The sequence below is a fragment of the Euprymna scolopes genome, chromosome 26 (assembly GCF_053919585.1).
Source record: "Euprymna scolopes isolate OS-2025 chromosome 26, ASM5391958v1, whole genome shotgun sequence".
Lineage (NCBI taxonomy): Eukaryota > Metazoa > Mollusca > Cephalopoda > Sepiida > Sepiolidae > Euprymna > Euprymna scolopes.
In genome coordinates, this window is record NC_136507.1 from 18301203 (window position 1) to 18314931 (window position 13729).

Sequence of the window (13729 nt, forward strand, 5' to 3'; positions counted from 1 at the left end):
TTGGCTGCCTACTATCACTTTTTTCTTTACACCTCCAAACACCCAGGCTAGTCTATTATATAAAGGCAAATGTGTTTGTATATCCGCTAAAAACTTGTCCACATCAAACAGGGACAACGTAGCACCTTTGGAAAGAGCTATCTTTTGTACACATAATATCGAAAAATTGAAAAAAAAAAAATCAATTATTTTGTGTAGAAATATCGCTTTGTTTGAAGAGGGGTCAGATAAAAACCTTGCTTTCACCGTGGTTTGCAAACCGCGCATGCGCTAACCATCATTGTGTTCTTCTGTTATAAATAGCTAAATTTGCAACATTAAAATATCTGCGTCCTCGTGGGCCCATCAATAAAAGCGTTCGCTTGCTAACTTCAGTTATGCGAGTTTGCACCCGGCATTTTTTTTTTTTTTTCCTTTTTTTCTTACAAAATCTTGCTTTCGGTTTCACTTCTGGCTTTCTATGAAAGTATATTAAAATGAAAAATCACGGATGGATCACTCAAACATGAAAAAAAAAAAAAATCCTCCCTATTCGTGTAAAGTTACCTATTTTTCTGAATAATCGCTCAAAAATCGAAAATTAAACATGATTTTCCTACGAATCTAACGCCGACGAAAGTCATTTAGCAGCAAAAACACACATGAACCTACCGATGAGAAATAAGAATGAAAAACCCATATTGGAATCCTTCAACCAAGTTATAGAAACTTAAAATCTAAAAAAAAAAAATTATTAAAACCTGAAGCACAACATAAAACTTAAATAAATGAAATAAAATAAAACTAATATTGAAACAGATTAGTAAATGTGTCAACAAATTCACCGTTCTCACACAACTATTTTGTATCTAGAAATGTAAACAAAAAATTAAAAAAAAGAAGGAAGGAAAAGGGACGAATAGAGTAGTAGTAGTATTCTTGGCTTTACTACAATTGTTCTTATGTTTTTCAACATGTTAAAGTTGTTTAGCTGTAAGAAAATAGCGACAGAATAGTTGTAATAAAGAATAGTTGCAAAACACCCCCACTCTTCCCATGTTAAATAATAATTTCGAAATGATAATATTAATATTTCAGTGCGCAGGTCAAAATCTGCAAAAGAAGCGATTTGTGTTTATTTGTTTACATTGTTATGGATCAATGTTTATGCGCGCATGCGCAACCGGATGTTGTAAACCAGAAAGTAGGTTACATCACTTGAGTTATATATATATATATATATATATATATATATTGTAGTTTTAATTTTTAAATTAATAAACAATTTGAATTGAATGAAATGAATGAACTTGGTTGACTCATCACTGTTCTTTGACTGAGAAATGCCACCTGACGACAGTTTAGTGAAATGCACCAAAATATGACGCCGTCTGTGTAATGCAGAAGTGCTTTCTCCTTTGTTTTACCAAAGTAGCATTTTAAATAAAAATTAATTCAAAATTAAGTAAAGAAAATTTCATGAAAATCTGACTATTAATTGATGTTTGCTAGATTTATTAAACATGAGTGTGCTTATGTGCTAGAATTTGCTGTTACATAGGAATGTTGGGTGCTTATTCATTATTAGAGCGAAATTTGAAGTATTGAATTCCAATAAAAACGCATGGCATTTACTTAATTGTCATGCCACAGCAGTGAACATATCCAAAAATTACGAAAACGATAAGGTAGAACATTAATTATTTGATAGATCCAAAAATTCAGTATACAAAATTAAAATGCCGGAAGTGGACTCGGTTTAGCTAAATATGGAACGCAAGTCACTAAACATGAAACGAAATATGAAACCATATGAGACCACTTCTTATTTTATTATGAAAGAATAAAAAAAAAAAAATTTATTTTTTGCATTTCTGTAAATATTTTTATAGTTTACATTTCTGTTTTTTTAAATATTTAAAATATATCCATATGAAAAAAATTAAAAATTTTCACAAAATTTTATCACACAATTTTTGTCAAAAATAATGTATAAAATAAGGTAGTATCTTCAATTGAACTACAAAACCGAATTTGAAGTTTATTAATTTTATTGTTTTAGAAAAGCACAAGAATGTTAAAATTAAAGGTAAAACTTGCGGAGAATGCTCGGTTTCACGGTTGTTGTAAAAATGGAATGGAAATTTAAATTTCGCTCAGTTATAATCTTTTTTTTTTTTTATATTGTCTCCCCAAAAACGAAAGTAATCGAACGAATAACAGTAAAAAAAATCGTACTTTTTATATATAAAAAAGTAAAGGTTTTTTTATAAAAATAAAATTTTATTAACAAAAATGAAATAATTTAATTTTTAAATGAAAAAAGTCAATGTGGTATACCCTTTTTTTTTTTTTTTTTTTTTTTGCATAAGTCCAACCCATCGTTCACATTGGAAATGTCGACTTTTAAAGGTTTTCGGTTATGCTTACAATGAATAAGCACTCCAACCTCCCAATGTTAAGAACGGCATACACGAAAACTTATAAAAGTTTACATGTCGAATGTGAACGAGGAGTTGGACGTAATATAAAAATGTACCAAATTTAAAACGGAACGAATTTTTACAACATCTATAAAACAGAGCATTCTCCGCAAGTTTTACCAAACTAAAATAATATTTTGAAATGAACTATTTCCATATAGTTTTGTATTTTCTTTCATGTGTCGGAAATTTATTTGGTTCGACGTGAAAGTAACTAGGCTGAAAAAAAAAAATAAATAAAAGCATGAAATAAAAGGTGGGGGGGGGTAAAGAATAAAATATAAAGGTTTTGTTTCAAAACAAAGAGATTTTATTCACAATAAAGTTAGTTGCAAATTTTTCCCTTTGCGGGCATTAAATTCAAAGAACGCCAAGGTAACATATAATGAAAAAAATAACACTGGTTCTTATCATGAAGATGTCGTATCCATCAACGAATACAATATTATGATTCAAAATAATAGTTCCTAATCACATTCTCATATGTAATAAATTTTAGGAACGTACTCACAAATTGAAAGCCTGTCAGGCACGTGCCTTTTTCTTTTTTTTTTTTTTCTCGTTTAAAGTCCTTTTAGAAATTTCTCTCCTTCCATTTACGTGCAAACCGTAGCCACACAAAATAAAATTAAAAAAAAAAAAACGACACTCCTTCCAAATACGTGCAGACCATAGCCACGTAGATAGTTTTCAGAAGCATGCCTCGTCGCATGTCCGGGGTATTCTTGCCGGGTTCTATTCTTTGAAGGAAGCTTGTCAAAATTCCATTTTCAGCGCCGGGCAATGAAACGAACGTTCAATATTCTCATCGCCGGAATTTCAAAAGAGGACGAAATTCGTGCTGGGCTCGTGACGTCATCAAGGAGCTAGCATTTCCCTTTTCTTCAAATTAAAGGGAGTTTCGTACAAACCCAAAATATACGAAACTAAGAATCATAAAAGATACGAAATACAAAAAAATCAAATACTAGAACCAGACAAAAAATAATAAAAGTAAACAGGGGGGGGGCACTAGGTGTATCAGAATTTTTGTAGGAATTTTTGACACCCCTAACACGAAACTGCGAATAAAATATAGAAATCTCGTAATTTCTGTTAAAAGTGGGTTATTTATTTTCTTTATGGATTATACTTCCAAAATAAACTATTAAAGTTGTTTTAAAAGTAATAAAATTATTTTTTTTTTTTTACAACAGTAATGAATTTTCCGAACTCAATATTTTTCAATTTTTAAACTTTAAAAATCTATCAAAATTTTTCTATTGATTCTATTTTTACGATATTTTCAGGGTCAATGTGAAATTTTATGTTCTTTCCAATAAACCGAATATAATATTTTAGAAATAACGTTTTTTTTAAATTCACCCCCCACCCATTTTCAAGTTTCTGTTAAAAAGTAAATAACTAATTTATTCACAAATTGAAGAAAAAAGGTCAATAAATAATATATTCAAATTTAAAACAAAAACAAAAAACGTAGTGTTTTTTAGAATTTTACCTGTAAAGTTTGAAGTTTAAAACCTTTTTTTTAAAACCACGTTATTTGTTTGTTTGTTTTTTTTTTTTAATGGAACCTTGGTCCTTGCTCCTTTAATTGAAAAAAAATTAGGGCTTGAATTACATTTTTCGAGGAGTTATAAGCTTGGAAAGACAGGGGGTCGAATAATTCACGCCTCCCATTTTGAAATGTCTATTAAAAAGTAAATAATTTATGTACCAAAGTCTTATATATCACAAATTGAAGAGAAAAGGTCAATAAATAATATATTCAAATTTAAAACAAAAAAAAAAGAACTGTTTTTTAGAAATTTACCTGTAAAGTCCGAAGTTTAAAACCTTTTTAAAAAAAAAAAAAACCATGTTGTTTTTTTTTTATGAAACCTTGGTCCTTGCTCCTTTAATTGAAAACAAAATTAGGGCTTGAATTACATTTTTCGAGGAGTTATAAGCTTGGAAAGATGTGGTGGAATTATTCACTATTTTCACAAAATTTCTGACACACCGAGAGGTGCAGGTGCACTATCATTGGTACAAAAAAAATTCCAACACGTGTTTAGTTACTCCCGTTCCATATTTTAGCTAAATCGAGTCCACTTCCGGTGTCTTACCTTTGTGTATTGAATTTTTGGACCTAATCTAATTATTAATGAAAACAGTTTTCGAAAACAATTTAGCGAAAATTGAGTTTTGCTAAATTGGCCTAAGATTTTCAAAGTATTCAGAAAATATTTACCTCCCTTGTTACGATTCGAACTTTGTTTTCTATTGTTTGTTTCGTGTTTGCAAAATTCGCTAATTTTCTTCCAAAACTACTTTCATTAATAATTTTCTACTTCATTTTTTTTTTGGGGGGGGGGGCATTATTGCGACATGACAATTAAGTACCTTTTAATCTTACTTGAAATATTTCGATTTTCAAATTCCGCTCTAATAACGAAGAAACGCCGAACGTTGTTTTAAGGCGTCGATAATGTAAACACGATTTTAGTCTCATATTTTCGTTACTTTAGTACACTGAATTCGTTTTAAAATTATTATTGGTTTATTTTATACTTTTTTTAAATGGTACAAAATTTTATGATGATAATATAAACTTGTCGCGCGCTTTAGAAGTATAGTAACGAAAACAAAATAAATCAGAATTTATTTCATACAATATATTTCGTACAATGATATATGGCGTCCGTTAATAAAAATTTTGTCTGATGGACATTTTGGGTACCTTAACGGAATTATTGCCAGAAATACACGGTGGCTTCCCTGCGCATATTTTCCACGTTTGTCCTCGTTCCCGCCATAATCAATGTAAACAAAACCACGTGTCAAACAAAGAAAGAGGCGTGTCAATGCCTACCGTTTATATATAATGATAAATAAAAAAAAATAAATAAAATAGCAGTTAAAATTTCGTTTCTTTACTTAAATTAATACTGTAAATGGGTTTGGGGTTTGTATTACTGTACACATAGATTCGAAAAAGTTGTCAAAAAACAAATATATAACAAATAAATGTTATCAAAGGCAAGATAAGTTACTTTTCTGCCAAACTGGATATATTTTTTGTGTTTTTATTCAATGTAACATATTTATTCAGCTCGAAAAACATACAGTGTTTACCGATGTATTCGAAAATTCAAGATGGCGTCTCACACCCTCTTTAACACCGTAAGTTTGGGAAAAGGTGTTATAAATAATAAACTATACAAAATACTATTAAAAACCCGCCGAATATATGTCAACCTATGTCACAGTAACATATTGAGCGAGTTTTTAACAGTATTTTATTCAGTTTTTTATTTATAACACCTTTTCCTGAACTTACCGTGTTAAAGAAAGAATCAGACGCCATCTTGAATGTTCCAATACATCGGTAAACATTGTATGCTTTTCGAGCTGAATAAACATGTTACATTGAATAAAAACACAAAAAATATATCCAGTTTGGTAGAAAAGTAACTTATCTTGCCTTTGATAACATTTATTTGTTATATATTTGTTTTTTGACAACTTTTTCGAATCTATGTGTACAGTAATACAAACCCGCAAGATAAGTTACTTTTCTACTTAACTGGATATGGTTTTAGTGTTTTTATTTAATGTAACATGTTTATTCAGCTCGAAAACACAGTGCTTATCGATGTATTGGAAAATTATAAATGGCGTCCGACTCTCTCTTTGACATGGTAAGTTTGGGAAAAGGAGTTCTGCCGAAAATTTTAATGCGATATTCGTTTTCAGCATCCCTGAAAACCGCTAATTGTCATCATTTTAAAGGAAAACTTAAAGGTGGAAATCAAGTAAAATTTTACAAATATGAACAAATATAGCCGCCACACATCTTTTCAGTATCGTGAAAACTAGTTACCGGCTCCAATTTTAAATGCGATATTCGTTCTCAGCACACCCGAAGACCAAGAAAACAAGTTTTTGGGTTGTTTTTTTTTTTTTTGCTTTAAGGTAGGTTTCATGTTGGCCTACCAGGTCACAATTACCGTTTAAATCGTATTTTTTGTTTTTGTTCTTATTAATGTTACCAAGAATTCAACACAGCTACATTTGGATTTTTTTTTTTTTTTTTTACTTTCTTTTCATCTCCGTGTTCACCGTTAAACTGACGACTTTTAAATGTTTCAATGTATGATGAAAACGAATATCGCATTTAAATTTGGACAAGACAAGTAGTTTTCTAGAGATTAAGACTTTTATTATCCAATGTAATCGGTTATGTTTTTACTGATGACATGTTTTCCCCCCAACTGAAAAGTACTAATGCGCATGTGTGTTCCAAAACACCATCTCCTCCCCATGTTAAGAATGGCGAACACCACTGATATTTATTAACTAATACACTGGAAAAAAAAATGTCAATATCCAGAAAAGTACTTGTTTGTCCCAAATTTGAATGTGATATTCATTTTCAGCATACCCGAAAACCTGAGGGGGAAAAAACGGCATTTCAAAGATAAGTATTAAAAGGTGGAAAGAAAGTAACATTTTCCCCTAAATTTCCGTAAAAATTTTACCCACATTTTTTTATAAGATTTTCATTTTGTTTTTGCATCTATTATTTTATATGACGCAGTTTTCTTTAATAAAAACTCCAATTTCTCTGCAACTATAGAATTCCCTTTCTATTTTTAGAAAAAATAATGGCGGACGAATGAATCGTGAAAAGTACACGTTTTGTGTAATAATGCAACATTATTACAAAACATCCACTGCGACATGACTATTAAGCAGATGACATTGTTTCAATATTTCGATTTTCCATCTTATTTTGAAGAAGCACTATTTTGTTACATTGCTTTTGAAAACTCTATTCACTGACTACAACATTTCGCTCCAATAGTGTAGAAGCGCCTATTTTTTTTTTTTTAATTAAAGTAAAATTGTCACTATTAGAAAATATATTTTTAATTTTTAGTGACAATTTCGACAAACACACAAAATAAAACATCGCGCCGTCCGTGTAATGCAGAAGTGTCGTTTCAAATTATTACGAAAAAAATATATATATAATAATAAATAATCGCATCATCAGCGGCTACCAACCTGTTGACTTATAGTATCCAATGTCGCCGGTGTGGCAGAAAAGATTCAACTACCTTTTTTTTTTTTTTATGTGACAAAGTTTATAACAGTGATAGCAAAAACAAAAACACAAAAAAAGGAAGGAAATACGGCAATAATACAGAGGAATTAAAGAAAAAGGCGACAACTTATTTTTTTTTTTACGCTTCTTTCTTATAAGAGCAAACTTTAAAAAAATCGAAATATTGAATTTCAAGTAATCAACTTTATTGTCATGTGACAGTAATGAAAATATCCAAAAATTACAAAAAACAATATGATAGAAAATTAATTATTAATGAAAACAGTTTTCATAGATAAGCGAAAATTGAGTATTGCTAAAAAAAAAAAAAAAAAAGTTCTCCTGTAGGAGACCTCTCCCTAAACTACTTTGGCCTTTTTTTTTTTTGCTCACATACCCGTATTTCGAATTCGTAACAGCGAGCCAATATCAGTGGACTTTTTTTTTTTCGGCGCTTCTATATTATAATAACGAAGAATATTGAATTTTTAATAAAACAAATGGAATCTGTCATGTCGAAAATAGTTATACATCTAAAAAAAAAAAAAAAAATACGGAAAACCATTCGGTAGAAAAATAATTATTAATGAAAAACAGTTTTCGATAAAGTTTAGATGAGGAATGAAATTTGTCAGACATTTTGAAGTAACGTAAGCAACATAACTTAATTATCTCCCCTGTCAACCTATCTCTTTTTAGTAAGCGTGATAATACAGTGATTTCGTTTCATTTTACAAATTTCTTTTTCATTTTTTACTTGATTACTAAATTCAAAGTCATTCTAGCAAATTACTCAACATTTTAATGAACAACAAATGAAGAAGCATGGTCTCCCGTGAGCGCACAGTGAACAATGCATAAAAAAATGACTAAGTTCAGCATTTATTTACCCTCGCCCCCATTTAATCCCAAAAGACCCCAGGGGACGTCAAATCCTGGTGAAAATAAACAAACGGTGCAGTTTTAGGCCTAAACATGTCAATTTGAGTTCTGCAGCAAGCAAAAAAAGGCCTTAACATATTTAAATTTGAGTTCAGCACCATGCAAAACTGATAGACATGTCACATACACAAAAAAAATTTTGGACAAATATGGTAAAATAGTCCCAAAAATGGAGTGTTTTTATTAGCCCTAAAAGAGTTATCGCGAAGTATAGACAAACAAAATTATATAAAAATCAGTTAGTTACAACTTTTCTGAAAGTTTTATAAAAATCGAACGCATAATTTTGGTACTCAAGCACTCTGTGCTGAAATAATAACGTTATTATTTAAAAAGCCACTCTTAACACGGGGAGGGTGTTTTGTACTTATTCTGTACTTTAACTTTACAATTGAATAAAAAAAAACAAAAAAACATACCATAAAACTTTAAACGTAGAAATATGATTTAAAAAATAGCGCGGATCACTCTCTGCATTGCATTAGCACCATAATTTTTTTTTTTTTTTAGGTGTCAATTTTAGCCATTTTAACCCGAAAGGAGCCCCTAGAGGGAGGAATCGTACTTTTCCTGGAAAATCCGTGTTATTACTTTTTTACTCATATCATGTTTAATGTTTGTGCAAAATTTAAAAAATTCCAAGGCATAGTTATTGAGAAAAGTGCTAACAGACAAGGGTGAATTTACAGGTCCATCCTCCTTTTGTCGGTTTGTCGGGAGGGGGCGGGGGCAAAAAATATCGTAAAAATTCAATTTAACTTAAAACACTAAAAATAGCCTTTAAAATTTAGTTATCGAGTAAAAAAAAACCAAAAAAAAAAAAAACCTGGAATTTTTACTTAAATAATTCGGTGAATGCACTTCCGCGCTATTCTTTTTTTTAATCGTATTTCCACGTTTAATTAAAGTTTTATTTTTTTTTTTTAATTCAATTGTAAGGTTAAAAGTACAGAATAGGTACAAAACACCCTCCCCATGTTAAGAATGGCTTTTTAAATAACTTTATTATTTCAGCATCAGCACTGATCAATAAACTGCATGGCATGAGTACCAATAATTCGAAATAAAAATTATTTTTTTTGTTCATTTAATTATTTTTACTGTGCAATAATTTATATCAGTTTGAAATAGGTTAAACATTAAAAATAAGAAAAAAAAAACAAAAAAAAAACATTGTTTATGCCCGTTTCGGTAGGAAAAAAAGTCCATATACGTACTGAGTGGCCATTGTTGTACGCACAAGCGTGTGCATATTTTTAGCTACTGATAACATAAGGAATTACATTGCTAAATATCCGGAAATTTTTAATGCGATATTCGGGTTCGGCATACCCGAAAACCTCAAAAAGTCGTCGTTTTAAAAGGTTAACGTGGAAAGGGAGTAAAAATTTACCATTGGTTATTTAAAGAAAACGTAACGATGGTTTTTATATTTCGGAAATTTCATCAAAACAAGATCAATGAATCGGCGATAACTATATATATATATATATATATATATATATATATATATATATATATATATATATATATAAGGTAAAATTAAAAGCCAAGAACAATGCGAGATTTTTTTTTATATATATATAGAGTAAAATTAAATGGAAACAAAAGAAATAAATTTCTTTTTTTGTTGTTTGTTTTTTTCTTTTTCACACAAATTTTAACTCTAAACAACAGTAAAATTTTTTTTCTGTTGTATTCAATGGTGTTATAATATATACACACACACACACACGAGCGCACGAAAGTTGTGAGAAGAAAAATGACAACAAACAAGTTGCTAAGCGGAACCGGAAGTGAACGAAATTCTAACATCCGGTGTTTTCAAAAAACCGAAATAAAAAAATGTGATCATTTTTTTTTGTCAAATAATTTAGTCAATTTCACTGATAAATGAATTTTTGAAGTAAATAATCAATATTATCTCGTTGAGGAAATACTCAAATATCGATATACTACGGTTATTTAATAATAAAATTGGCAGACAAATGCTATATTTTCTCTTCTATTCCTCGGAGGCTGAACGCATAACAACATCAGCTGAAATAAACCGTCATAAACAATACACATAAAACTCGTAATGTTTCTCAAATATTGCGATAATTTAATCTTCAAACATTTTATATCCTAAAAGAAATTCGTATCCTTCCAAAATAAACACGTATAAACGTATATCGTGAATAAACAACATTTTAAGACTCATAAAGCAGCTCAGTAGTCGTAAATAAAATACGGACCGTGCGGAAATAACGTTATTTAGGAACCCATTCTAAACGTTGGGGAACGGGGCGTTTTGTAATATTTCTGTGCTTTCATCTAACAATTTAATAAACAAAAGATACCATAAGCAATGAGTTTAACTAGAAAATAATACAAAAAAAAAAAAAAAATAGGATTCGTTCCGTATTCTGCACGAGCGTTTGTTATTTTGCGAGTCTATAGGTTTTGACATTTGATTAATTCTTATGCATAGACTATATTATTAGTTCTCGAGTAAATGTATATGTAAGTAGAAACACGATAATTATTAAAACATTTAAATACATAGAAAAATTATAACAAACAAAATAAATCGTAGAATCACGCCCCTTTCGAAAAAAAAAAAAAGAATGCTTATTTTTACTAGGGAAAAAGTCCTATGTTAGTGAAGATATTGAAAAAGAATTATTTTTCAACGAAAGTATGATTTACGTATAAACGTGGACTCTTAATTAAAAATACAGTATTTATTTACTTACCGAGAGAGAGAGAAAATGTAAAACCACAAGTCTAGGAGAGGGGAAATACTAAAACGCGAAATGCCGGTAAGAAACGAAAGGAGTGGGGGAGGTTCTCGGAGAAGTGCTATCAGGAGGAGTTAAAGATAAGAAACAAAGCAACAAAAAGGAAGAGGGAAAGATAAGAAAGAAAGAAGAAGAGAAGAGAAAATAAAAGGAACGAGAGAAAAAAGAGAAGGAAAAAAGACAACAAGTAGAAAGAAAAATTTTAAGCTTGTTGTTTATCTTAATTTTTCGGTAAAGTGTTTTTTTTTTTTTTAATGGAAATCGCTCCTAACAAGGCATGAAACCACTTGATATAGGGAGCTAAAAATGGACCACTTCCCACGATCAAAAACTTGCCAACAATAAGGTAAATGTTCATTTTAACTGTAACACAACGTCGACCATTCTAGTTTTTGTGTGTCTAGGGAGTTATTGAGGCCGCTGGAAACGAATCTGGCATTTAAACCCGTCGCAAATTGACCGTTTTCATGGTATTAATCCCTGGACTATTTTGCGCCATTTCACCGGCTTTGTTAACGCTACGTACGAGCGCGCGATAGTGTTTTCTTACATATGCGTTTGCGCGCGCACACGCGTAGTAAAGTGACTTGTCACATCGAGGTGGAATCTTTAACGGAGATTTTAAATAATAAGTTTAAAAAATGTGGTTCATTTTTTGAGTTGTTACGTAGTTTTTAATGCTGTTTTTTTTTTTATTAAATCTAAAACATTAAGTTTTCATGAGAGGTTTACAAAAGCATATTTGGTAAATATTGTTATGTTTTTGTTCTTTGTTTTTTTTTTTTGTTTTTTTTTTTAGTGAGGGTAGTCAATTATAGAACTTGTATAGTTTTTAACAGGTGCTTCTGCAATTTAATTAACCGTTTTTCCATAAGTAATGCACCAACATTAACCGAGTAAAAAGCCCTTTAATAATTTACAAAAATTCTGTTTACATTTGGGGTGGTGGTGGAGGGGAGTGTTGTGCTTGGTTAATGTCGGCGCGTTACTTACGGAAAAATGGTTAATTAAACTGCAGAAGTACCCGTTAAAAACCATACAAGTTCTATAATTGAAAAAACAAAAGAACGAAAAACATGAAAATACGTTTTTGTAAATCGCTTGTGAAAACTTACTGACAACATTATTTTTACTATTAAATGAGATGAAAACTATTTTTTATGAAAAGTATTTTATCTAATTACTGCGCAAGCCTTTTCTAGTCTCACACAAAAACACGTATTCACATCTCAAGCTATATTACTTGTCATATACATATGCGCACACAAACATACGCGCACATGTACACACACGTAGATATATTCACGTTCACGTGTATACACACACACACACGCTAACGCGCACATGTACGCACAGATGGACGACGTCTCCTCCCTTTCAAAGGGAATCCACACATGCGCAAAAGACCACCGGAAACACCTATAAGAGCAAGAGACAAGCTGTTTCCAGCCCTTTTTCAAACTCGCTTTCCAAGGTGAGTGGTCGGCGCACCAGCCGCTGCCATTTTGGCAGGCGCGCACACACGCGTGCCTCACGTCACTTGCTACTATGTGGGACAAAAGGCTAACAAACAGTACGTGCACTTTATACGCTTTCTCTCTCCATCAACTGGATTGACATTCTCACTGTTTCTCTCTCTCTATCTACAACTTGTGCCGGAGAAAACCTCCGCGTAGCTGACTACTAACATGGCGCACAGCTTAACCTCTATCCTTTTCTTTGTCTACACGCTGGACTATCATTCCCATTTTCCACTACATCACTCATTTCTCTTCCCACGATAGTGACCCGAACGTGAGATGAACACACATTTCCTTTTTCCTTCTATACTACCAATCCCGCAACAAACGATGGTTACACCCGCACGGACACGAACACGTGTTATATCTAAAACATTCATTCTTTCAACAGTAAATAAACGACACGTTTATCTATTCCAGCAATTGAGTCTTTGTTTCCTTCCTTCCATTCGTTTCATTATTTTTCTTTTGCAACGGGATTAGGATTTATATATCCTAGTCCTCTACATTACTAGGTGCTTCTACACTATTAGGACGAAATTTTGTAGTCGATAAATGGATTTTTCAGATAAAAACAATGGTTTCTGCGGATTTTTTTTTTTTTTTTTTGTCAATTCTAATAAATTACAATGGTAGCTTCCAAATTATGCAGTCGAAATTACCCGAATATGACTGAGTTATTAAAAAAAACAACTTTGATCGTGTTAGCAGGTGAAAATTTTCAGCCATCTTGTTTAAATCAAAACGGAAAATTGCCTCCCTTTTGAACTCTCCTGTGTTTTAGGATCGTTTTCTTCAAATTCTATTTTTATTTTCTTTAATAAATAATTTTTTACCTGATCGATTTTCGTAATTTTTGTATATAATCATCTTAAAAATATGAGGAATGCGTAGATACTATTGTTTTCATGTGAAACTCAGTATTACGAT

General features: G+C 30.9%; 1 protein-coding gene across 2 annotated transcripts in view; it reads right to left on the reverse strand.

The window, feature by feature from the left end:
• LOC145247938 (FERRY endosomal RAB5 effector complex subunit 3-like) overlaps positions 1–11373 on the reverse strand; it is an 807792-nt gene extending 796419 nt beyond the window's left edge. For both annotated transcript variants that reach the window (XM_080109577.1, XM_080109576.1), the window contains exon 1: positions 11235–11373. The gene's annotated coding sequence lies outside the window, so the exon portion shown is untranslated. The remainder of the gene's footprint in view (positions 1–11234) is intronic.
• Positions 11374–13729: the final 2356 nt, after the last annotated feature.